The sequence below is a fragment of the Xiphophorus couchianus genome, chromosome 22, assembly GCF_001444195.1.
Source record: "Xiphophorus couchianus chromosome 22, X_couchianus-1.0, whole genome shotgun sequence".
Taxonomy (NCBI): domain Eukaryota; kingdom Metazoa; phylum Chordata; class Actinopteri; order Cyprinodontiformes; family Poeciliidae; genus Xiphophorus; species Xiphophorus couchianus.
The window spans coordinates 5,034,930-5,062,216 of record NC_040249.1 but is presented as its reverse complement, the minus strand read 5'-3'; the positions used below and the strand labels follow the sequence as shown (position 1 = coordinate 5,062,216).

Genomic DNA, 27,287 nt, shown 5'->3' with positions numbered 1-27,287 from the left:
ACACCTCTCTACTCCCTCTCTTAAACGCTGTTATTTCTCTTCTCTTCTTCCTTTTTGTCTTTCTTTTTTTTTGACGGACACGCAGGGCAGCCAAAGAGCGCGCAGCAGCGAGGAGGCGCGGGGCCGGAGGGGAGAAGGAGAGCCACGCTGTTCTCGCGGCTGGAGGGAGGATGGCGCCAGAGCGCGCAGGGCAGGGATCACCGCGCAGGAGCGGCGCGTCTTCAGTGCGCCTGGAGGAAGCGCTCTGAAACGAGCCCGAGACATGTCACTCTGAGATAGAAAAATAAAAAATAAAGTTGGTTCCTTTGCTGATTTGAAACGAAAACTCTGCACGTTTTGAATGTCAGCAAGCAAAAAAACAAAAAAAAAACAAACAAACAAACAAAAAAAAAACAACAAATCAACACGTCTAACAATAACTAAAACATGACAAAAGAAATCTTCATGAATATCTAAAGATGAATGGTATTCAGAAGGAAAATTGTTATTTTCTCCAGGAAGTCAGACATGGATATTTTCGGTAGAAGCAGTTGCTTGAAAAGTCTCAAACTAAGTGAGTCTCCGTCGTTTAAAGTCAAAAGAAATGCTGCATGTAAAAAGTGTTTGGGACGGGAATAAACATTCATATTTCCCTTGAATAAATATGTTTACCTATACAGATTTAGCTGTTACGTTTTTATTCTTAGGCCTCTTGTTTAAAAAGATGTGGTATGTTTTTTTTTCTTTCTTTTTTGAGGGGGTGATTACATTAATTAAACCCATTTTAATATGTGTATTTCAACTTGATTCATTTGGGGGAGAAAACAAATACAATCTAAACGTAATTTTTAAAAAAAAAAATAAACCGGATAGCGTTTCTTCCCCCTTTTTTTGTCAAGCATTTGTCCCTTTTCTAAGTCAGAGCTATTTTTTTTTTCTGTACGATCCGACCGCACACGACAGCACAGAAGATGGATATTTAAATTAGAGGTGAGACAGGGAGTGGAGGTGTTGCAGCCGCCGGTTCTGATGGAGAAAGCAGCTCCGCTCTGCAGCCCAGAACCCAGAACCGAGGAAGCCAGGAGGAGAATCTGAGAAAAGCCGAGAGGAAGAAAAAAAAAGACAGAAAGAAAGAAAGAAACAAAGAAAGAAAGAAAGAAAGAACGGTATCAGTCACTGGTGAGAGAAGATTTGTTTTGCTCGAAAGGCACGAGATTATAGGAAGTCAGAGAGGACCACAGGAGGGATTGCAGGGTAAGATCTCAGTTCTTCTCCAATAGAGTTATTATTAATACAAATACTACTCGTATTAATAATAACTATTATAATAATGGTAATAAATAACGATCATGGAGTGAGTAATTTGAATGCAGAGAGAGCAGGTTAAATTTGGTATGAATAAATGATCAAAAAGAGAGAGCGGAAAAACCTGTTTACTGTGAAAAGTGTGACTCACTTATTTTAGGCTTTAAGACGCACGCGTGTCCACGCAGGCGGACGTTCAGGCGTGTTGGTGACGGCGGGGCCAAAGACTTGACCAGCTGCTAGATTTCTATCGTCTCACCGTGGGACCTCTTTATTAGAGATACTATTGTCAGCAACACCGGCGAACGGTATCACGTCACTCCACACAGTTGCTCCAAACCACACACACACACACACGCACACGCGCGCACACGCTGACACACACTCTTTCCTCTGCTTTTTGTTGCTCTTGATGGCCCTAATGGCACTGAATTAATAGATCAACTTATAAACTGGAGATCTTCTGACACTGCTAAACACATCTAGCTACCAAATCTAATTATTTTTCATTTTAAAACAATAAGAAGTTTGGTGCTTGGAATTAAAAAACCCAAACAAAAAACATGTGTTCACATTAAATATTAAGCTCTCAGAAGAAACATTCAGTGCTAACATAAAGAATATAATCCCCCCCCACCCCCCTCTGTTTACCTTCAAAATGACCGATTGAACAACTTATGCTGTGGTCTATGTAATAAATCAATACAATATATATACATATATTTTCTTTTTTGCTGTTGTTTTTTTTTTCTTTTCGATGCTCACACGAGCCAAGGGGACGCTGCGTTTCATCTGAGCCGCAGCTGCTTAAAAAAGAAATTATTAGCGTAATTACGACGCGCGTTTATTACCTGTGACGAAGAGCGCTGTAAGGAGAGCCTGGTCCCTGCGTCCGCACCCGGTCTTCTCCCTCTGTTTAATAAATTGACTTGGGTTTCGCCCGAAGCGCACTTCTCGGGGTATTACGGAATTAGGCTGATTAATGGGAATCGCCAAGGGACCGTGCGTCGCGTGGAAAAAGACAGTGGGGGATTGAAAGAAATATCACGAAAATGACTTTAATTTCTAAGTAAACTAATATATAGATACATAAATACATACATAAATGGATAAATGGTCTTCAATAAAAATAAAAGTTTTAATTCCGCAATATTATTATTATTATTATTATTATTATTATTATTATTATTATTATTATTATTATTATTATTATTATTATTATTTCAAGCGGTGTACGAGGACCCTGAATTGCAAATAATAGCAGCTTCGAACACTGTTTTGACAGACAAAAAATTTTAAACTGATTGCAGATATAAAAATAAGTAAATAAATAAATAAATAAATAATGATCATCCCCGCACATCTAACCGCTCTGACACGGTCCAAAACATACCAAAGGCTCTCAGTGGTGAAAGAGGTGCTGAAATTACTCTAGGAAGAGCGCTGTATGGAGAGCTGTTGAAGTGCATGTATCAGTTTTATGCTTACTGTATGAAAAGCACATTGAAATGACTAATGCGGTGTATTTTTATTATTATTATTATTATTTTACTTATTTACATGGTTCTTCACTCAAAACTCTCCTTGTGCGCCTTTGTTTACAACTGAAGGATATGAGTCCTGGATTTTATTTAAATTTCTCAAATTATTTATTGACGTTTTGGTGAAGAACATGCTCTTCTTCAGCTGACGTGTCTTTCATCCTTTTAACATTTCTTGGATGATGTTGAAAACAACACCCAGGTCCCGTTTTAGCACCTGCTGAGGTTTGTGTTGTTGTTGTTATTTTTGGTGTTTCCCATTATTACTTGTGATAAATAGTTGGGGTTTTTTTTTCTCTCCAACCAACTTTCTCTGTCCTGCAGAATGCTTCAATTGTTGTACAGGTTACAACACAAAGTTTGGTTTTGATTGGTTTCTTTTTTTTTTCTCTCTCAGATCTTTTGTGAACTGATGCGTTCTCTCTGAACCACAGTGCATCTAAGAAAAGGCTAACGGTGAAGCAATTGCACTACAGCATAAAGAAAGATGTCGGATATCAAACGATATAAATACAAAGTGTCTTCATTGTGTTGGTTTGTTCACAATCAGCAGTGGGTGTGAGCGGGCCGACAGGGACCGGGGTCCTATGTCTGTCCCCTGACAGTGTTTGTAAACCCCTTGTTTCCACAGATCAGTCTGATCAGAGGGCTCCGGCTCTGAAACGGTAACTATTCCAGCCGCTGATGAATGAAGATCACATTTCTCCTAATAGCCAGCCCTTTATTTTCACAACCTCCCACCGCTCACTTCAGCCACTCTGGACCACGTCCTCCAACTAATTGAGCTGATTATTGCAAGATGTGCATGTTGGGGTGTGCACGTGTGTGTGTGTGTGTGTGTGTGTGTGTGTGTGCGTGTGTGTGTGTGTGTGTTGCACACAGACCAAGTGTTGATTTAAGTCCTTCAGGACTCTGATTTGAACTTTATTCTATAAAACGATCGCAACTCCCCGTTAGATTGATGATCATAAGAGAGGCAGACATGACAGAGAGAGATTAGTAAATCTAGAATCTTTGTGTCAATCCTGGTTTGGGTGGTTATCAATGAGGATCTATTCAGTAATTGTCTTGTTTACATCTATCTTGTTACACCAGAGGCCAGGTAAAGATTTCAGTAAACCATGCAGCTAAGCAAGCATGAAGGGACAGCGGACAGGGGGCAGGTAGGAGTGCCTGTGTGAGGGTTTGTTTCACGAAGGTTCTGACCAGACGGCAGGATCATCAGATTGGGGGGTTCGGATTCCAGCTCCACTCTAAAATATACAGCCTCGCCGTTTAAAGGCAGTTAAAAGGTGAGAAAAGATCACAATCACCTGATGAGGATGATATAACAAACACGGCCACATTAAGCAGGGCTGCATCCAAGGGCCAGGGGCCATGCAGAGGGCAAGTCCAAGAAAAGAGGAATGCAAGTGTGTCCAGCTAGCATGAGGTCTGAAAAACTTTATGTACAGTTTAGCAAAAACCCGTTGGAAAAGTTGAACACAACAACTTTATGTTGAAAAGGGCTCCTTCAACCCTTTTCTTATTTCCTTGTATTTGCTACATAAAGCATAAACATGTTAGTTTCAAATTTCTACTCTTCTTAAAGAGTGAAGCCACCACTGACAGGACAAAACGTCATGGGCTCATCTGGCCCTGGATCCACCCACAGTGTGGATGAAATCTTAAATATTTTCATTTGTTTCCCAAATTTAGGAATATTTTTGAAAATAACAACAACAACAATAACCCTTTTATTGTATTCGTGTCCATAAATGTAGGATGACAATATTCTTCCAAATTTAAGTTTGTCTTGAAATCTGGACTATGTTTATTTCATCCATGTGTTGCTGAAGGTGGTGACCACATGTCAGGTTTTCGCACACCAATAAATTGAACCACAATAATGTCAAAAGTAGCTAGTTTTCTAAAAGCGTGATGTGGCTCTTCACCCTGGGCGTCAAGGTGTTAAGGGTGGCACGAGTGCTTAAGAAGTTTGTGTCTAAACTGATGCTAAATTAAAGTGTTATTTTAGCTAGTTCTTTAAGGAATATGGACTGCATTTGATGGGCTGTGGTTGAAATTCAAAAAGGTCTTAAAAAAAGTATTTGTTTTTTTCTTTTTGGCATCAAGATAACCTTACGGTGGCAAAAAGGCTAAAAAAAATGCAACGCTTAGGTGAATCAGATGTGGACTGAATGACTCTTTAAGAATCGTCATGAATAGATTTCTACATTCAACGCCATAGAAAAAAGTTAATGTTTTGTTTTGAGGTTGGAAATAATTTCAAATTGAAGAGCGTTTGTTTGGAAAGTTTCAAAGACAGGAGGCCTAAAACGATTATTCATGTCCACGAAATAACATTTCTGAATTTGATATGCCATTATAATTTGGTGTACCTGAAACACTGAAACACTTGTCAACATCAGCAGTTAAAACATGCACAAGTTATTAAAAAGTGACTATTTGTGCAGATCTGAAAGACAGAATGACAAAAATAAACATACATATTACTAACCTTCAAACAAAAGCATCAGCTAGTTAAATCTTTACTCCTAGACGATACTAACAATCCAATCTTGTATTTTATTTTATGAAAAAATTGAACATGAACTGAAATGAACCAAGAGCTATTTAAACAGTCAAACAGTACCAGACAAGTAACTAAAAAAAAAAACTACATAGTTTGTGGATGCTAATTAAAATCAGAGAGTGAAATCCCACGAGAGGTTTGTCAAGCAGCGGCCAAAAAACCGTCACCATCCCACTCACCCCACTCACCCCACCGTGGAGGTGTGGACAAAACTCCCATGCCAAATGCAGATGGCCTGAACACAGCAGCAAAACGGCAACAAGTGTCTGTTTTTCTAGCAGGCTGGCCGTCATGGCTGATGAGTAGCTGTGTCTGTTTACAGGGAGCGGGGAAGGGGAAGGTGAGGGGAGTTGGGGTGTGGTGGAGGGGGCTGCTGGGTGGTGAGTGAGAGCAAAAGAGAGAGCGTGGCGCTTTCGCTGCTGCCCTTAATTTATTCGATCAATCACTCCATTTGATTCTTGTTTATTTTCAGGAGTTGCACGGTCATTTCAGCTGCACACTGAGCCCTTTATGGACCGGCCAAGGCGTCCCCCCGCCCCCCCTCCACCGCCGGGACTGTATAGCATGCATTAGGCTATAATTTGAAAGGAAGAGTGGTTCCAGCACTTCTCAGGTATTTCACGGTTCCTAACCTTTATGGTGGAATGGCCAGAGTCCTGTCTCTCGTCAAGCTGGCAATGTGCAGACGTGTGAGGCTTCAGTCCCACTCTGATTTATATCAACGCCGCGGGTTTCCCATTAATGACTTCAAACACACATCGGTGTTGAATTACAAAATCCATAATTTGGCGAGTGGAATTGAGACAAAAGCAGGGATATTTAATGTGATTTCTTTGGTAGAAGGCCTAAAATTACAGCTATTGTGAATTCACCAACTGATTTTTGTATTTTATTTTATTTTTTGCATGTCTTTCATGGATCTAAATATTGTACAGATACACTTGTTATAGATTGCAAAGCAGTTGTAGATCAGAATGCTCTGACCTGCCAACCTTAGCCGGAGGTTAGCTTGCTTTTGCTAATGTTGTTATGGCACGCAAGTAAGAAACCATCTTGGGACCAATATCCAGGATCAGATAAACTTCGACCTGCTCTGCATCAAAGTGGCACAAAGGCAGTGCTGTATAATTGGATCGTGATTACCAGCTTACATTTTAAACAGTGAACAGATTGAAGACTCAAAATTTGAGGCTTCCATGTTTTCTTTTTCTTGGGTTTTTTTTTTCAGGATGTATAAACCTAAACATGGGAGAAGAACTTTGGAAACTTGAATCCTATTGATCTCAGAATAGTTTGTTTTTACTCGCAGCTCAGACCGTCCGCTCGTGCTGTCCTGCAACATTCTCTCATTTGTTTTTTTGCTCATGCAGCAGTCCGCTGGACGACGTGTGGCTAGAAATTTGTAAAAAAAAAAAAAAAATTATTAAAAAGCGACTGCAGTAATTAGCAGCGTGCTAATGCTTGAATTTGTATCCATTCCTGTGTGCAAGCTTTTTTCAACCCTTTGTGGTTTCACATGAAATACAAGACTTGACCCAGTGTCAGTGGCCATATGGGCAGTAAATGCCTCTCTGATAGAGTCAGTGGTTGTGCTGATACTGTAAAAGAGAGGCAGCCTTATGATACATCACAAGATGGTGTTTCAAGAGCAAGACGATGATGGGCTTTGGTGAGATAGATGTTCTGGTTTGAAGAGATCTTGTTGTTGTTGTTCGCTGTGGTCTAAAGCGAATACAGAAGCAGCATTGGCCACTTTAGCATCACTGCTGGCATTAACAAACTAAAAATTATGCAAAACGATGCAAAAGAAATATCACAAAACGGCATCACAGATCAGACTGGATATGTTTTCTAACCATAAAAGGTCGAACAACAGGACGGGCTTTTGTTTTGTCAGCAAGTAATGAGAAAATTTGTTGTTTAGCTATACTGAAATCTAAAGGTTTGCAGGGTTGCTTAATGACTGTGTTTTTTAAACTGGTCAGAAGTACGTCAGATAGTGATCTGAGTGGGACTGAGGCGAAATGGAGGCATAAGGTGAATGCAACCAAATTCCCAAACACCCAAGGAGCCACTCAACCTCATCGATCGCTGACAACTCTGAGAAGAAACTTAAGCAGAAGTCCATGGCTCCTTATGCCGTTATCCTTTGACCTCTGATCTGGGGACGCTGTCCAACCAAGTTTGATTGTCATGGTTCCAATTTTGAAATGCAGTGGGTCTGGTATGCTACCATGCTAACCATAGATATTGTTGGATTTGGTATTTTACAATTCGAAACCTAAATGGTTTATCTTTTTGCTAGATTGTGTGTTTTTATTCAGAGTAGTCAGACGTGGAAGGGGCGGAGACAGAGAGAGGACATGCAGCACACACAGAGAGGTGAGGAGTTGACCTGCAGAGAGTTACTGTATGTCAATCATACCTGGTCTCTGTGTATGGTGTGCTTGCTCTATCGCTATGCTATGCAATGCCTCAAAAAAGTTGTCATCTAAATAAATCAAACCCACAATTCAATTGCATCCTTCAACTTATTAAGTAGAGTCAAATGAGAAGAAATCTCGTTTCTTTGTTTTAAACATACCTCAAAGACGGACAAAGTCCATTTCCTGCTGTTTTAAAGTGTCTGACAGTAAAATGGTTCTTCAAAAACTTTAGTACTTGTTCAAAAATGTGAGGACCGCAATTTTGAAGGCTTCTGCTGACTTTGTTTATATAAGTGATTAGCTGCAACTAAGAGACTCGTGGCACAAAAATTGGCCATATCTTTAATTTTGGACAACATTATGACATCCAGCAGTTTAAATTTTCCTGTTTAAAATTGCGGCGTCATAAATAAAAGTCTATGTGTAGTTGTTTCGAAAACAACAAACCAAATTTTTGTTCCAGTCTGTGGACCTCATCCGCTCTGCTGTAATAATAGACTGAGAGTTTTTTCTTTTTTCTTTTTTTTTAACTTTGAAGTTGCTTTTTTGAAATTTCCAGATTCTTCCTCTTGGCACCAAGTTACGCACCGATGAGTTCATCCTTTTCTTGTTGCTTTTCATTTTCGCTGCAGAGAGTCACTGTATGAAAGCAGGTTCGGCAGATTTTGCACAATCTGTGCTTTGATATGTGTCCAGAAACATAACTTTACAAACATATAGTGTTCAATGTCAACCAAAGATAGGAACAAGAAATAGAAAATCCACACAAAACGAGATACAGCTGCCAGACTTAAACCATCCACTGAACACTGATAAAAGGTAAAATTAAATAAAACAAGTCTTTAGATTCTTCTTTTGTTTTAGCCTGATTTATGCTTCCCAGGAAATTCAACTTTTCTTTGTAAAATAACACTTCGCCCTCAAGTCACTGGATGATTATCTGTTTCTTCTTTAAAATTTGCATTTTGGATCAAAGTTCATATTTTCATACATGCAGAGCGACAATGACTTGAAATCTCCAGACCTCTTTTTTTTTTTTTTTTTTTGTAACCGTGAAGTCTTTTAGAAAACTCGCTAATAACGTTCTGCTTCCAACAGACTTCCGTAACATTAAAGGAAAACATCCATCAAACCTTTTGTTGTGTTAAGCTCAGTCTTGGACATAAAACGAGACACTTTGAAGATGAAGGCGAGTGTTTACTTTGTGAATTCAAGTGTGACCCCAGGCATTTAAAAAAAAAATTTTTTTTATGTGGAAGCATTGTATTTCATAATGGCTTTTTAATTCCGCCTGCAGGATATCTTAAATGCCTGCAAACCGCCACACACTTTGTTCAGGAAACCTAACAAACCGTGCTGAGCAAGCCGCAGCCACAGAAATGTGAAAGAAACGTTTGGGAAATAGGTCCGAGAGCTACCTCTGTACGTTTTACACAGATCTTTTCAAGTTGAATCCCAAAGGTTAAAGTTACACTAGTATGAACATGTTAGTTACATATCCCTCTGTATCTTAAACATTGTCACAAAATTCGGAATGTTTTGAGAATAAAGCATTTATTTATTCCAAAAATAATGAAGCAACACGAGGCACAAATTGACCGTTTAAGTTCATTCAATAGAGTGGTTAGCTGATTTTTATTTTCTGTTGCATCTGGAATAACGTAGCTCAAGATCTACACACTTAGAAAAAAAAAACAACAGAAAATGACCTGTGATTCTTGTAAAGATTCAAGGCAAAAAATGAAGAAATATGTCATGTAAACTTACTTAGGTTTCTTTTATCTTGCAGATGACAGAATAAACGATAAATTATGGAGCTTTAAACCTTTTTTTTCCCCCCATGCTGAGTTTTTTGTTTCCATATAAATGTTCACACCTGGGAAATAATAAAAGCAAAACTGATTGTTTTATAGACTCTGTGAGAGCCTCTGAAGACACAGTGCAGGTGTTTTTGTGGCTTTTGACTGAAAATGTTTGGTGAAATAACAGGACATGAGCAGGATAGTAATGTTTTTAATGGACCTCATAGACTCATAGATTAGGGTGATAATTGCTGGGTCTGTGGAAACCTCACAGAGATTTCTGATGTCAGTCCCTCGGTCTGATTTATCATTGAACAGGTTGTGCGAACGAAAGAGGACTTTTCTAGATTTGTCGATAACTTTCTTCCCTTTTAAATGAGTGAAAACCTGAGGTGGTACAAGTGAAGGAGGAATATAGCGAAACTGCAAAAGTAATTGCTTTAAAACATGAAGCAGAATCTTCCTACCACTAACTTAAAGAACCAGTTCCTTTTTGTGCCTGTTTGTGTAAAACTGTCCTAAAAGGTGGAGTTACAGCTAAGCTGCAGGTTTTATTGCAGCTGTTTTTTTTTTTTGTGAACAGTAGCGAAGTGGAAGGACAGAAACACATGGGCTCCACATGTTTCACACGTTCAGATCTGAAAACGCTGGACCCCTTTACTCTGATGCCTCTAAATAATTGTCAGTTGCAATTAATTTGCGGTCCACGAATTGCTAGTTGCACGCAACTGGTTACATTGGCTCAATTACATTTACTTGAGTAACTTTCTTGAAAAAATGTACCTTTAGGAATATTTTTTACTACGCTGTACTCTCTACTTTTACTTGAGTACTATTTTGGGATTCTCTACCCACAGTAAGTAACTTCACTGAAAGAAAAACACGTTTTAACCAAACATTCTCCAGACACAGACACACAACTGCAGTTTTTGGAAAGGTTTTGCCAGCTTTATATTGAAAGAAGGTCATTTGGAAAAAAGAATTGCCTGATTTTGTTATGTTTTGTTGCTTATATTGCCATTTTCATCCTCAACATTCTAAATTTCCACTTAACTTCATATTTTGGTCCGTCTGATTGATAATTTGATCAGTTACTCAGTATTTGAGTAGACTTCTTTTTATTTTTTTTTTACCAAATCCTTTTTTACTCTTACTTGAGCCATCTCTTGGATGGCTACTTTTTACTTTTACTTGAGTAAAGATATGTTGAAGGCGTGCTACTCTTACTTGAATACAATTGTTGGGTACTCCGCTCACCTCTGATGCTACTGGTCCTCAAAGAAAACATCCTCAACATGCCAAATGCATGCTACAAAAGACTTGGGATGAGCGTAGCTCCTTCCAGCGATCTAAAAACATAGAGCTACAATATACACAACGCACATTCATGAATCAGAGTGGTCTAGTCAAACTCCAGACCCAAATCTAACAACAGGTGGTCCTTCAAAGTCTACGCCAAACATCTCAGACTCCTTTTCATTAAAAAAAATTTTTTTTTGAAAACTTATAATGCACTAAATAGTGTTGACCTGTCACGTAAAATCCAAATGAAACTTTAGAGGTTTGAACATGAGATCATGTAAAAAAGTTTCAAGGACTACAAACACATGTGAGTGAGCCAAAATATGAAGCTCTAGATGAGCTGATAATGATACAGCTCAAGCGCTCTCAAAAGTCTGGAGGTCATCTCCAGTGAAGAAGTGCCTGCCGGAGGACCGAGGGGTTTAGGGGGTTGATGATGTGCTTCTGCACAAGCGAGAAAGGGAGGTGGGGGGGATTACCATCAATTGCTCCCAATTTGCAATGATACCCTCAACCGGGCCACCCACACATGTGCTGAGAGACAAGTGATAAATTGCTACATATGTCCATTCCACAGTGGCAGCTCCCGATACCGGCACACAGCTCTCAGGGAGCTCCAGTTGGCGCTGCGTTAACTGTGGGAGGCATTGAAAATGCGAGGAGCGCCGAAACGGAGCGACGGCGGCCGGAAAACAGAGAGCCCGTTTCAGGCGGGGGGCTCAAATTCTGTCAACATTTTTCGTAAACATCTGCCTCCGAATCGCCAGCTTCTCCGTGGCCAACCAAAACAGCAGAACTCTGGAGACGCAGCCGCTTGATGAATCTAACGCGATGCTCCAACGTCAACCGTGTGTTGTTTCGCAACATTTCCTTTGGAAATCACAAAGTGTGTCTATAGGCCCGAAACGAGGGCGCCGTATCGCGTTTTGAAACCAGATCCGTCAGGTTGGGTCTCGTATTTGGATCTGGAGCAATTAGCTCTATGCGCATCATTCCTCTCCCGAAAGAGGCGAGCAGATGGCTAATCCAAGCCTGCTATCTAATCAGAGGAGTCATTCTAATGAGAGAGTAATTTCATAAGAGGTCTTTGTCCCCCTGAATATTCAGGCAGCACCAATGGAGGGCTATTTATCATCTGTGCAGATTGGGAAGAGTCCCTAATAAACCACACATTTGCTTCCTGTCTGTGTGTGTCAGAGGAACGGCAGAATGTGACGCATGTGGCGCTACAGTGGGCGTGTGTGTGTGTGCGTGTGGATGGAGGGGTAACGTGGTTGGAGTGTGTGTGGGTGGACAGCAGCTGCACCGCGCTTCTCTGGTGTGTGTTGTAGCCTTATAGTAGGACAAATAGACGAGGCATTAGTGTAGAATTTACACCTCCGGGGTCAGGGCAGCAAAAAGCGGCGCATGCATTCGCAAGTGCAGCTGCAGGGTCAAAACGTGCGTCCCCGTCTACTCTCACAAACTGACGCAGGACTTTTAGTGCTCTCTGTACGTCCCGTTTGCTTTATTTTCCTGGCAAAAAAAAAAAAGACATGATGACCCTAAAATAACATGTGGCTGTAAAAACTCAGGCCTTCTCCTTTGCACCACATGGAGACATCAACCTATGAAAAGACGTTTTATTTACAGCACAGACAGGGGGGGGGGGGGGGGGGGGGGGGAGTGAAGGCAGGATCTTCTTTTAGCCAACTTTAAAGCACGGGGCTGTTTATCAGGATGGATCTCAGCTTCTTCTCCCCCCACCTCCCGTTTCCTTCAAGCCGCATAAAGCCGGATGCTGTGCCTCTACCTTGGGAAAGAAATGAAAATGAAAATGACACACGGTGACTTACAGACTGCTGCAGATCCATGGGCTCAGCTTTGTGCCGGCGTCCACAGAGGGGGGCAAGAAAGCGAGCGGGGGGGCGGTTGTGGGAGCCAGAATCGTATTTACATCAGGCTGTGTAATGTTATCAATAAAAGCCAGGCGGACAGCAGCTCGCCGTAACTCACAACATGCGGGGAGCGGCGCAGCTGCTTGGGGCTTCAGCTTCCTCTGAAGCTCCAGATGAACAGGAGAGCTGCTACAAGGAACATAAAAACATTAAGGAAGGCAACTGCAGATGCTTACATATTTGATACTTTCAAATAAATAAATAAAAAAAGTGAACGAAGGATTCTACAGCATTATCAAGCTTTATATTTTAGATGATGCAGACCAAACTGTAACAGCAGTTCCAATAGGAGGTTTGAGTTTTATTGATTACTCTGTTAGTTTTCCAAGTAAAAGCCTCATTGAGACTAAAATATATTTTTAAAAAGAAACCTGATCACAAAAAGACAAAAGACATGAATTTGAGACCAAAATAATTAAGAGATTTTGATTTAAAATAATTGTTATTTTCATTTCATTTCAAAGAATTTTGTTTTGTTGCAATGAGATAGGGAGCTCTCGAAAGACAATTAAGCAGTGAAAGGCGAGTTTAAACTGTGAGAGAGAAAAAAAAACATCTCTCAGTTCATATTTACTTTATAAAAACCCGGTGAGTTGAAACTTTTTGCACTTTTCTCAATAATCAGAGCAAGAACGTTTAAAACCGTCTGATTACTGCTGAGCATGTTTTATTCCAGTCGTGTTTTTGACAACTTATCCTTAATGATTGAGCTCCAGGTCTTTGAGTTTGACACGCCTCCTTCCCATCACCATAATCTTTAGCTGCCTACACAAATTCTCCATCACATTCAGACAAAAAAAAAAAAAAGACGTGACATTAAATGATTACTTTTAACCTAAATAGCCAGTGATAAAAAAATAGGATCAAATGTAAATAAAAATCACATTAAAGTTAGGTCAGTGAGTTACGTGCTGATTTAATTTTTCTTATTTTATTGTGGTACTTTACATCTATTAAATCGTAAAGTTCTGTTCCTCAGATATTTCAGAAATGCATAAAGACTTACACAAACAATACACAGACGTCCATAAACATAAACTTAATGTTATAAATCAGCTTGTATTTCCATTTCTGCATATATTTCAGATTTGCTTTACATACTCATACAAGTTTGTCATCACACCTATTAACAATTTAGTTAAAAAAAGTTTTAATGTTCCTTATGTTGCAGTAGGATAATCAATCAATTACTGTTTTTTTATACTGAGACTTTATTAATTGAGGGGGAAAAAATCCCATGTAAGGAACTACTGGCACAATTATTACTAAACCCAGCAAATCCATTAAAACAAATGTAAACAAAGAATATCTAAAGATTTTAGGCTTTCCATTTTTAAGTTACTCAGAATTTATAGAAACTGTTAAATGCTTATTTCTGTTTTTTGGGGGGGAAATGGGGTGTAAATGTGTTGCATCACAAAGATCCTTTTAGTCACGTTCCACAAAACTGGACAATAACTCTCACTCATCCTCCACGTGCAGAGAGCTGGATGGCAAGGAAGTTCTCAGATTCAGAAAACTGCAACAAAGAAGGACACCTGGAAGCCCGTCAAGTATCCATAGCAACCATTAGACATCGTCTACATGTCCACCGGATGATTGGAAGAAAACCTTTAAAAAAGAAAAACCCTGCACTTTGCTCAGATGAGACTAAGATTAAAAAAAAAAAAGAAAATCCAGTGGGAAACTAATAATTGATGTTTTCAAGATAACAAGCCAACACACTGTGATGGTTTGGGAATGTTACAATGTATGAATACTCAGGAATACCTTGACATTGAATAAAAATGTGGTGGATCTCTTAGCAAAAATGGGTCATATTTAACAAGATACTTAATAAAACATCTGACAAAAGAATGACAGTAAATCTTCTTCCATGACCGTCTCTGTCTTCGGATCGAAATCCTGTAAAATACGTTGGAGCCGAGCAGAGAAAAGCAAATGAGAGGAGATTGTGCAAAGAGGAATGAAAGTCTGCGCCAAACTTGTGAAATGTTATGGGAGATCTAATGCTTTCTTATTGGCAAAAGGGGGATTGAACTACAAAGTATTTGTAGCAGGGGTGCCAATAACTGTGCCGTCAGTGATATATAAAAAACATGTTTGCCAAGATAGATTAAGTATTGTCTTCCTTCTGACATTGAAGGCTGGATTTCTAACTGTTTCCTTTCTCTTCCATGCTAACCAAAAGAGCATTTTTGACTTAAGGCTTTTTGTCCCCCCCCCAGAGCTTTACCAGAGATTGCAAGAATTGCGCCGGTCCAGTTTTTACAAATCAATTCCCCCTTGCTCTCATGGATTTCCCAACCTGCTCTCTCTCTTCTTCATCTTCTCGTATTTTCACAAAATCAGGTGTCACGTCGCATTTTGCTGCGATGCTCCACTTAATCAGCGGCCTTCTCGGTTTCACTAAAGACGCGGGGCTGACCCCGCAAACTGACCCCACCAATCACGGATCAAAGCCGCGCTGCTTTCCGCCCGGCGAGCTCAATCAGGGGACCACCCCGGAGGGCCAATCAGGTAACGTCTTGCCCTGGGCTTAGAGGAAAAATCGGGCTGCTCCTGACGCGCAACTGTCTGCCTTTGCTGCGGCTGTGTGCACGCTGAAGCCGAGCGCATTAGGCGGATCTGTTCAAGCGGATCCGGTGTTTGGATTCCAATTACATTTGTCATTAGTTATTTGGATTTCCCTAATAAGGGCTTTAAAAGACAACGTTATGCGTGGGGCGGGGGGAGAAAAAAGTAGTAGAAGTAAATGCCATCAGAGGTTCATAAACTCAGCATTGGAAAGCTTTGCCGGTTGCTAATACGTCAGATGAAATGACTTGGCGAGTTGGAAATGTTTTCTTACCCCTTGAACTTTTCAGTGCTTTGCCTTTATTAAAAATGCAAACATCTACAGGTTGTGTTTTTATTTTCTTCCCTTTTTGCTGATTTATTTTGAGAGAGCAACAAATAGCAATCCAGAATTGGGAAATGAAATGAAAGTAGAGATAGATTTTTTTTTTAATTGCTATTTTTATTTTTAACAAATAACATTGCTAAAGGAGTGGCGTACATTTGTATTTATCTAAAAGTGGAAACCACAGCAGAAAACCTTTGCCAATTACTCTTTTAAAAATACCCCAAGCTCAGACCTACTGGATGGAGGCCATTTGTGAACGAAAATGCTGTAGACCCTGAACACACCATCCCTGCTAGTAAACATAGTGGCATTATGATGCGGGAATGTGTTTCTTAAGCGAAGAAAAGTCAGAGTTGATGTTGAAGACGGATAGAGCCGGATTCAGGGATCACCGACAAACAGCCAGGACTCCAAAAGAATATTCGTGTGTTAGAGCGGCCCAGTCAAAGTCCAGAGCTACTGTAAATCCAATTGAAAGTCTGCAACAACCCTTTAAAACTGATGTTCACAGATTGGAGCCGTTTGGCAAAAGAGAATGAATAAAACAAAAAACAAGTCACTCTGTAGATGGGAAAAGCCAGAGACAGTCACCAAAAACTCATAAATAAGTGGATGGTAAACTTCTCAGGTTTTAAAAACAACAACAACAAAAAGGAAAATGACCTTCATATTCCCTCTACTTCTGAATGATGAGACAGTTTTTGCTCTTTCATACAGAATCCAAATAAAGTTTGAGGTTGTAATGTGACTAAACGTGAAGAGTTCAAGGGGCGCGAGTTAGCAGAGCGCAGCGAATCCAAATATATTGCTTGAGACGAACGTTCCCGAAGAAACATTTAAAGCCGAGATTCAGTAAACATTGAACATTAGGTGTGAGAGCATCCATACATGTAGATGTTTGTGTTGCTAAGAATGGAGGGCTTGTATCACTTGCCCCCATTTGAGGGGAAGTGACATGAGATACTTCAAGACCAAAATTGCTTCACTTAGCCAAACAAACTGGTTCTCCTAACACTCACACACACATGCACACACACCCCATTAGACACGCATACACACACACACCTACACGCACATCTTAAGTTCTCTAATGGCCAATAAACTCAGGATGTTCATTCCTCCTCTCAGGCTCACAAAAACCGAACAGCGAAATTATTGAGAGAAAACGGATTCCACTGTAGCTCTGCCTAATGACCACACACGCATACACACACACGCAGGGTTAGCGGAGGCTGAGGCAGATAGGATATACTTAATAACCCTAACATGGATTTTATAAGCCCTCAGTTCTCCAGAAATGACTTCAGCGGGCAGAAAAGCCAGGCCCGCTTATAAAAATACTGAGCATTCTGGAGCGAGACTTTCAAGTTTTTATTTTCTGCTTTTACTGCAACTTTTAACTGAGGACACTCTCTGGGACATGTGTCTACCAAACATTACTAGTGAGTAAGAGCACACGGATAATCAAAGTAGCATGTTGCACAGTGGGGGATAGTTCCAACACACCGGCGATGCTCCCAAGACCCTCTGCACACAGATAGCCCGCAACTTTTGCTCCTATTCGAAGACCGACATTGCTCGAAAAGATTTACTTCCTCCGCAAACCTTCCCAGCTCGCCCCGCCTGTGCGTTATTGTCCTGTCCCAGCTGCTAAATTAGCTCTCCACTTTCTTTTGGGACGTTCATCATCCATCATCTGCGACCGTCTCTGGGCGCGGGTGAGAAAGACAGACCTCTGCAGTACCTCTAATGGTTTGTTTGGGGACCAGGAGTCGTTGGCGTCAGGACCGCAGCAGCACGGCCTCTACAGTTACAGTTGAGCTCAGAAGGTGGGAGGTGGAGGGCATCAGGTTTGGGGGCCGGGAGGCGCTCTCGGAGAAGCAGATTTCACAGTATTGCCTTACCATCAGTAAATCTGGGTGCATGCTATAGTGCTGACATAAATTAGTCTGCACGCTCAGTGCAGCCATCTAAAACCCTCACTGCTACTTTCACCTTTTCTTAAACCCGCACACGCACAGCTGCCCCCAATTCGGCCCTGCCCAGCGCCTCGCAGCAATTGTGAAGGGGGTGGGGGATCATGTGGCTTTTAAGACTTTTCTGTAAATGAGAATCTCAAAAATGTGGGGCATACATGTGAATAAGCCTCCCTGAGTGAATGCTATCTTTGCAAGCACAGCTACAGCTACAAATGATCCCAGCTTCTGACATCTAGGAGCTGAAATATTAGCCAATATTTTCTTGCTAAGTAGCTCCAGCTTGAAAAAATTGGATGGAAAACATCTGTGGAACCGGCACTTTCAGTCTCAATTGTGTTTTGGTGCAGGCATTTGATTTGGTCATTCTAACACAGTACTGGGCATCCAGCCTTGGTAGCTCAGGCTGTAAGTTTAGAGTCGTCCTCCTACAGGGAGAGTTTCCAGCGTAGGCAAGATTTTTGCAGCCTCTAGTGTAGCACCTCTGCAGCACGTCTTGAATCGGTTCAACCCTACTCGTCGCAGTTCGGGTGGAGTAACAGCTCTAGTGGTTGGGGTTGTCATGCGGTGGGCTGCCCCGGACTTTGAAAAGTAACCCAATGTGAGCTGCACGCAACACAAACAACGCAACAATGGAGGACACGTGGGAGATGTGGTAAACAATCTGCTCACGCTGTGGCTTTTTGTCCCACAAGACAAAGACAAAAAGGTTGTGGACAGAGAAGTAGAGGAGTGTGTGAGAGTCACTCTTGTGACTCCAACCCCTGACCAATCAGTGGCCACCGGCCTTCTGACTTCACCTTTTCAGCTTGACTCGACCCTAGAAAAGTAGGTTTTAAAAAGAGTAGATGGTGCAGCGTGACTTGTGGAAAATGCCAAAAGTTCGGTTTCGGTCATCAAGACCAGAGAACCTTCTTCTACTTTTGCTATGTGACCTAAACGGCTTGTTGGAAACTGTAAATAAGGTTGTTTTTTTTAATTGTTTTGTTTTTTGTTTTTGTTTTTCCAACCACAACAGTTCTTTATGGATTTAATGATGCCACTCCTTCATCAACACCCAATTTTTTAAGTGTCCCGCTGTGGCTGCTTCTATGATTTCTCATGCCGAGTTTCGGTGGACGTGTCCTGGTAGGCCCGCGTTCGTGATGCACTCTTTCCATCCAAACAAACCTCTGGGGCCGTCGCAGAAAAAGCTGCATTTAAATTAAATTAGACACAGGTGGACCTCATTTACTCTTCCGATGGTCTCTGAAGGCAATCGCTTTGGGTTTTATTTAGGTGTTTCAGGCTAAAAGGGGGAAGGGTGGGAAAATACAAGCAATTATTATTATTATTATAATTTTTTAAAACCTCGATTGATATTCAAACTTTTTTTTTCCCATTTCCTCAAATGCAACTCTTCCTCCCGCGATTCGGCAATACTTTGCGCTGTCGTAAAATCCCCCAAGGAATCCATTAAATCTGTGGCTGGAACACGACAAAAAGTGAAACGGTTCCGACAAAATGGCATCTGCAGCTAAAATTCATGCTGCCATCCACACAGTCAGCACACCCACAGCGTTTTGAGTGATCGGTCTCTTTTCTCTGTGGTGAATATGTTTCCCCTTCAGGGTCACCGACACCACAATGCTTGTTAAACTTTATATTCTCTGGTGGGCAGGGGGAAGAAGAAGGAAAAAAAAGGAAAAGAGAAAGGACACTCATTAACTCAGTGCTCGGTGTTTTTGCGTGTATCCACATTTAATGTGCACTTTGTTGACGTCTGAGGGGGATTTGCCCGTTCCCGCTAAGTCTTCGAATTCCTTATGCGCTTTGACTTGGTCTCGGAAAGAGCTAAAAGGCATGGGTTGCTCCTCACTGTCTCATACGATGCTTTACTTTAAACTGTCCGAGAGACTGAAAACAATTACTGGAGGCAAATGAGTCAAACATGGAGAAAGATAAAATTTAATTGTAGCAACTACTCATAACGACTTTTGAGCTTATTAGTTGCCGGACAGATGGAGCTGTCGAGCTGAAATGCCACACATGCTCCCACCCAGAGGTTTTCAGTAACAGCAATCAGCTTAATTAGAAAAGAAGCTTTTATGGCCATTTATCTCCCTGCGCTGAGTGATGCAAAAAAAAAAACAAACTTCAATACATAAAAGCTATAAAATGCGAGAAATGTGCATTTATTTGTTCTTTTTTCAATTTAGTTTTTTTTTTTTGATCCAGGCTTTCTTCGGATATCACAAATGATCCCAGAGCAATACTTTTCCTGTTTTAAAAAAATTTTTTTTAGAGGTTTTCTGTTGGATGGTTATTGCTTTGACATGCCTTTTCAGTGGAGAAGATAAAACTTAACCCAAAGGATGGAGCAGGGTCGAGTCTACACGTCACAACTGAGCAAGGAAATCCTTTCTTAATTGGATCTTTAGGAACTTTTCATCACTGTCTGCCATAATCAATCAGCTGAAGCAATAAAACAACCGATTATAGCTCGGTCTCAACTACAACACAGAGAAGAAATCACCTCTGGCCAGGTGATTTCTAAAAAGCTAATGGCTGAAAACCTGCTATCCATGGAAAGCTGAGGGATGATGTATTTATCAGGGAAAATATCAAATTTCAGCTGAATCTTTTTTCCTGTTTCCTTAAAAACAACTTTGAGATAAAAAAAAATAACCAGCTCCAAATAGCATTTAAGATTTGGCAAATCTTATTTTCTCCTATTCTTTTTCACTTGTTTCATATTGTTTACACAATAGACTGCATAGCATGTTGAGAATTATTCAGGTGAGATACCTGCACTGCCTTCAATTCAGGATTTTTAGTGACCAATAAACATAGAAAACGAGACAATGGTGAAGACTTTTTCATCCTACATGTAAATATTTTACATTTGTCACTCGCTATTGTCGTTAAAACAACTATAAAATGCATCAAAATCCAATTTTAAAATAACGCTGACTCTTTTGCACTCGACACGCCGAGTATAATTTTCCTGTTTACGCATAGGATGTGGGAGATTTCTTTTTTTTTTTTAGTGAGTCAGCAAAAAAAAAAGCTGCTACGAGCCCACTTTGACGTTTTAAAACACACACACTTTTGTTGAATCAAAGACATTTTCAGATAGCTCTGAAAGCTAATCCTGGGCACCTCAGCACATTCTGAGGCTTTTTTTTTTTTTTTCCACGGGCGATCATTTTAGGTGATTTAATAAATTCCCAAGGCTCTGTGTGGAATTAGAAGAAGCTGGACTCTGGTCAGAAGAGAGCTTTTAAGGAAACCAGCAAACGCCCATGAGAGGCACAGCAGTCGATGGTAATTTGATGAACGTTTACATTTACCTGCCTCTCACCTTTTCCTGGGTATTTGCCCACGATCTAAACAGCCTTTGCTAATCGGCCCCATTTTGTTTTCATAAATACCCAGCATTGCCTTTTCTTTATTTTCCTGTCATATCTCGCACCCTTATTGTTCGAAGTGAAATATTTGGTGTTTTAGCGGGGCGAGCAAGCTGTGGTTAACTTCTGTGTGTGTGCGTGTGTGTTTGGAGATGATGTTGCAGATTGCCGTATACGGGATGCCAGAACTTGCACTTCTGGTTGGACAAAAGGAGTCTGAATTTTCGTCAGACGTGTTGCACAGACAGACGAGGCGAAGGGAAGGCTTTTTGAAAGCGGATTCCAAGATCAACAGAAAACTCTCTCTGTTGACCGTGTGGTTAAAAATGGGGATGGAGGGAGAGGCTGCATCTGGCACAAGGCCTCAACTGAAGGGGGAGCAAACATCCAGAGTGGCTCAGCGAAAGGCTCAAATGCTGCAGGGCCCAGCAGTGGCTTCTTCAGTTGTCAAAAAAACATCCATTTTAACCAAAATAGACCGTCAGAAGACAGTTACTACATACAGCAATAAGGTGATAAAACCTGAGCAAACTCTTCAGTTTTAGTTCAAGAGAAAAGGTCTTCGTTTCAGTCTGAGTCAGGCCTCAATTCTTAAGGTTTCCTTAGCGACAAATGTCTAGTGAACCATAGAGAGCCGTTATCCACAAATGGAGAAAACATAGAACAGCGGTGAACATTCGCTGTTGTTTTCAGCTGAGCAAAATTACTCCAAGAGTGCATCAAAGGCTCATCTGCCCTAGAACAATGATTTAAATAAAATTCAACTCTGAATGGCAACAAAGAAAACCAAGCGAAGGTTTTTTTCAGTGGCCTCGTCTGAGCCTGGACTAAAATCAAATCGAGACACTGTGACATGACCTAAAATACCCACCAATGTGGCTCGATTTAAGCAAATCTGAAAAGAAGCACCACTGCAAAAGACTAATCCAGGCTTGCCAAATGCTTTTAGCAGTTGTTACAGCCAAAAGTGGCACAAGCAGTCATTTGGTGGTTCACATTCTCCACCTGAAAGCCGCATTTTGTGCTGACTCCAATAATCTTTGTAAGTTGCTAATATGTTCTGATTATCTGAAACACGTAAGGATGAAAAACAAATCCAAAAATAGAAGCAATCTGAAAGCAGGGCTACATTTTTTCATTCTACACTATCTGAATAACAACAATGACACTACCAAGTAATGGTTTAGCTGAAATTTGGTATAAATGAGACGATTAACAGAAGGATGTTGACGATCTCAAATCCTATACGTCAGATCTTTTTTTTTTAATTTGTGAAACAAATACATTTCAGAAACTGTTCATCTTGTGATTTGGTTTCACACTTTTTGTTTTTGTGGACAGAAAACTTGCAAAAAGTCTGGCTTTTTTGGTGGAAAAGTGCAAATAACATTAATGAACATTAATGGTGGGAAAAAGGTTGAACAGGTGTGTCTACATGCATCTTTTTAATTTTGATAATTAAAAAAAAAAATCACCAATGTTTCATTGTTGCTGCCTCTCAGTAGGAGAGTCCCAATTCAAGAGGTCACTGTGAGTGTGTTTGCGTGTGTGTGTGTGTGTGTGCGGTTAGTGCAAGAACATTTGGGGGGTTTTGATTGCCACTTCTGTTTTTTGTTTCATACTGTCTGAACCTCTTTCCAAAGAATTATGTCTGTATCCATCACGGCGTGTGAACATGCAAATGATGCCGCTGGTTTTGCATGAGCTGAACCCTTGACTGCGACAATGTGTTTTTCTGTCTGGCTGTGTGCGTAGAGATGAATGGATGAAGACAGAGGAAACGGGCCGGGATGGCAGGGAAAAGACAGGGAGACAGAGTCGTGTTTATCAGCCTGGAGGAGGACGATACTGAGAAGCATGGAGGCGTATCATGAACAAGGTCAGAAAGACATTGCTCTGCAAAACAGGAAATGATACGGGATATGTCCTCTCTTGCTCTCCCTGCCTGTGCGCTCCGGTGCTCGCCTGTAAGTGACAGCGCTGCAGAGGGAAGTTGACATTGCCGAGGTATAAATTTCAGCCATCCGTGTTCTGCGGAAATCAAGAAATCGAGGCTGTCTGTCTGGATCAGGGGCCGGGCCCGTGACCCTTGAGTGACCCTTCTAGAGTAGACAGCCAGAACCTAATGGTCAGTCAAATTCATTTTATTGAAAAGAATATGATTAGCCTTTTTCACAACTGTTCACGGATTGTTAGTTTTAAACCCACACTCTTTGTCTGCCAGTCGGTTAATGACGTAGATCGTGTTTCAAAAATATCAGTCCCTGTTAAATTCTTCAACATTTGTTTACCTCAGAACCACAAACTTTTATGTGTTTTATTGGGGTTTCGTGTAACAGAGCAACACAAAGCCATGCATCACTTTCCAAGTCTTTCCACTGGTCCGCAGTTGGATTTCAGGACTGGACTTTGAATTGTTTCGTTCTAACATGAACATACTTCAACCTGAACCTTTTCCGTTGTATCTCTGGTTGTTTGCTTACGGTCGTTGTCCTGCAGGAACCTCGACTCTTTTCAGCCTCTAACGGGCTTTCTTCTAGGTTTACCAAGTACTTTACACCATCCATCTTTCCATCCACACCAACCAGTCACTGATGGCGAAAACCATCCCAAAGTCACAGTGTTTCACAATGGTCGTGGCTTCTTAAGGGTCATTTTCTGTGTCAGGTTCCTTGCATTGATTTTGCAGGCTGGCCAAAAAGTACATTGTTCGTCTCTCATCTGACCAGAGTAGCATTTTCTCTGACCCCCTCACGGCCCGTGTTACCAACAAACAGGACTTCCTGCCACTCTTCCATAAAGGAACATTTGATCCTTGTCATGTTAGCAGATTCTCCCATCATTTTTGGAAATTTATGAGAAAAATAAAACTATTGAAAACAGATAGATTTCCTGATGCAGATCAGAATGGCAATAAAACGCACTCCAGTTTGTGGTTGCAATGAAACAGAATGGGTAAGAATACAGCCTGGTGTGAAAAAGGACATACTACCTTGTTATTATTTTAGCATCAGTGTGTAGCTGCAATTCTGCAGGGGAAAAGAAGAAAAGTCAAATTACATATCAATAACTGATTCCCAGGGAGGTAACAATGGTCGCCTGTTTCTACAAAGAAATGGACGCATCAAACATGATACAACCTCCGATAAGATAAGGACATGAAAACGTGCAGCTTTCCTCAAGCAGAATGAGATCTTAATCTGAAAAGAACAAAACAAACAAAAAAAAAACCTAGATGGTGTTACACACCTGGGTACACATCAGTATAGATATGTATGTTAACAGTCACATTGGGTAGCAGGTTATAGGATACGAGTTGTGGAGTAAAATGAGCCCGCTCTGTAATCAAAAGAAGTCGGGTGTGACAATAAAGGACGTTTAGAAATAACCGGTTCATTGGAATGAGGAAGAGAAAGAGAGAAAAATAAAAGACACAGAGTTGTGTTTTACCAGAAGAATGTTTCTAGTTTGAGTAAAACCAGAGCATCAGAGGAGCAACTGGCTTTGCAAAGTGTTAACATCTCATTACTGATCATCCTTTGTCTTTGTCTTTTCTCTCCCATTCCTTTTGTCCCCTTTTCTCTCCTGATGCTGCAGGTTGCACAGTTTGTGGGTCTCTCGGTCAACATCCATTAGGCGAAACGGAGAGAAGCTATGCGCTGGCGAAACCAGGGCAGCGCATATTCCCTTTCCAAAACCCACAGAAACACCAGTCTGGAATCAATCTGCTATCACAGCGCGAGCACACACATTTTAATCTTTAACCCCCGGTGAGACCCGAGTCCGGGCTATTTTTCATATCTGTGAGTCAGCGTGTCGTAATGCTGTGTCAGATTTGGGGTATGGCCCTCTGTCATGTCTCTGAGTTCACCTGCACCTAAAGCTCTTTACCAGAGCACTGGGAATTAACGGCTGCCATAAATAGTGAGCAGAGTGTGTGCGGAGAGCTGCAGAAAAGCACCGGGCAAGGATATATCTGACAGGAAAGGAGCAAATCTTCTCCCCATGCTACCTGCTGTAAAAAAAAAGTCATATTTCAGGGCTTCACATCAGAGAGCAGTTAGATTTTTCTTTTCTTTTTTTTTTTGTTTCTCTATAGGAGCAGGGAGACAGCATGCGAGTTGTTTTTAGAAGACTTAGCTTGATTTTTCAAGCGTTAACTTGAAGATAGATTATTCACCTTTTCTTTTCCAATCATGCGTTACATTTAGATATCTAGAGGTGACGAAGACGACTTGCTAAAGTTCAAACTGAGCAAGAATGAAAGCCTCTGACCTGCTGCCTTCCTGGCATATGTTTCTATTGGCTTGATGGCAGAGAGTGTCGGCTGCTTGACAGCTACATATAGGAATAGTTACAGCCAGAGCTGGAAATCAACTTTGACGTCTTCAAATGTCGTCAAAAAGCGCCACGGCCTGCTCTTTAGGATGTTCAGTTCTTTGTATTTGACAAAATGTAACGTTTATTGCTTGTTTCATGATTGGTTTTTATGGTATAAATCCCTTTGAAATGCCTTGTTGATTAAATGTACTGTACAGATAAACTTCACTTGACATTCATTTACTTAGTAAACCCCCGTCCTACTGGTAAACCTTTCTTATCGTCTCATGATCACATCTGTACACTTGCTGAATTGGCTTATGTGTGCGCGTGTTTTTGTGTGTGTGTGTGTGTTACACAGGAGCTGTACTACAATGGTCAATGCGATAACATTTGGTGGACCACCTGTCGGGAAGCTCAGTTTGCTCAGTACAAAGTCTCATCTAACCAATCACTGTCTGTGTGTGCGAATGGTTTGCGTGTGTGTGTGTGAGGGCGTGCGCGTGATAGGGGTTTACCTGAACGGCTGAGGTGGAGAAGTATTTGATTACTGATAATGTTACAGGGCAAGAACCATATGAGGAAGAACAGCAAAACAACCCCAACGGAGACGTTATATCAGTAAAAGTTGATCAAAGAGACATGCGTGCGCGCTCATCATCTGCTGGCAAATGGGTCCTCAGCTTTCCGACTGTTACGCCACAGAGGAAACTATAGTTCAAAGAGACAGGCTTACAAATGTCCATCTTAACTGCTGTCCATTAAAATGTCTCTAAACGGGGCCTATGACAGGAACACACATCCCCATTTCACCTTCACTTATCATTAGTCCAGCGCCAAAGGCAAAAGGTCAGCGTTGGAGCAGACATTAACAAGTTCAACAAACAGCCCATTGCCTCATAACTCGCAGCGGAGAGGTGTCTACATCATTAGCCCTAACTTGCGGCTAATTGCAACTTGCAGGGTGAGTCATGCATGTGTACCGAGGGTCGCTGATGAGACGGAGAGAAACAACAATTCACGTGTTCTGCATTTCTATTTCAAATTCCACGCTTCTTCGACGCCCCAAAGTCCCGGGTCTCCAACTGTTTTAAGACACTCTGAACATTTCAGTGTGAGAACATTTACCTCATTTACTATTTTATTTGCCAAAAAAAAGAGAGATTTCATGAGAAGACGACTTGAAATAGTCCCATTTTAATTGTGCATTTATTTCTGATTTCTACTGACAAAACTAAAGCAGTAAATGAGTAGCTATACAAATATGCAAAGATCCTATGCAATGTTGCAATGTACACGACTGATTAAGAATGGATTACAACTGCAGTACTTCACAAAAATTAAATTTAACAAATGCACAAAAGCCAGTTTTGCACGAGATCGATGATGTCAGAAAGAGGCAAACAAATCCTGCCGATCAGCTGGCAGTAAATATCTGAGTCACTATTGTCTGGTTCATGAGGTTTTTGGTTCCTTACATGTTTTTTGTGATGTCCTGGTTCCCTTGTTGATGCACTCGTTTCTACAGGTCTGCCATTGGCCAGGCTGGGGTTTGGCTGTGGAAATTACTCAGCTTTCCCAAAGATGTGCTTAATCACTGTCATGTGGAAGGAAGTGATTATTTTTTTATATGACTCAATAGATTTGCACGTTTCGTTTAACGTTAGTTGGATTGAATTTGCAAAAACATGGTAGCCTTGAGCTGTGATGTGAAAGGACATGAAAGATAAATAACTTTGTCTAAATACTCAATAAATCATAGTGAAATGTCATTTTTCATCTTAATTTTGTGATTTTAGAACATAATGTCTAATAAAGTCTTGAAACTCA

General features: G+C 40.9%; 1 long non-coding RNA gene across 1 annotated transcript; it reads left to right on the top strand.

The window, feature by feature from the left end:
• Positions 1–60: 60 nt before the first annotated feature.
• Positions 61–27,287, top strand: LOC114138581 (uncharacterized). Its single transcript, XR_003594236.1, has 3 exons — positions 61–1,233; positions 22,893–23,016; positions 24,735–27,287. It is a non-coding gene; the product is annotated as an uncharacterized LOC114138581 (long non-coding RNA).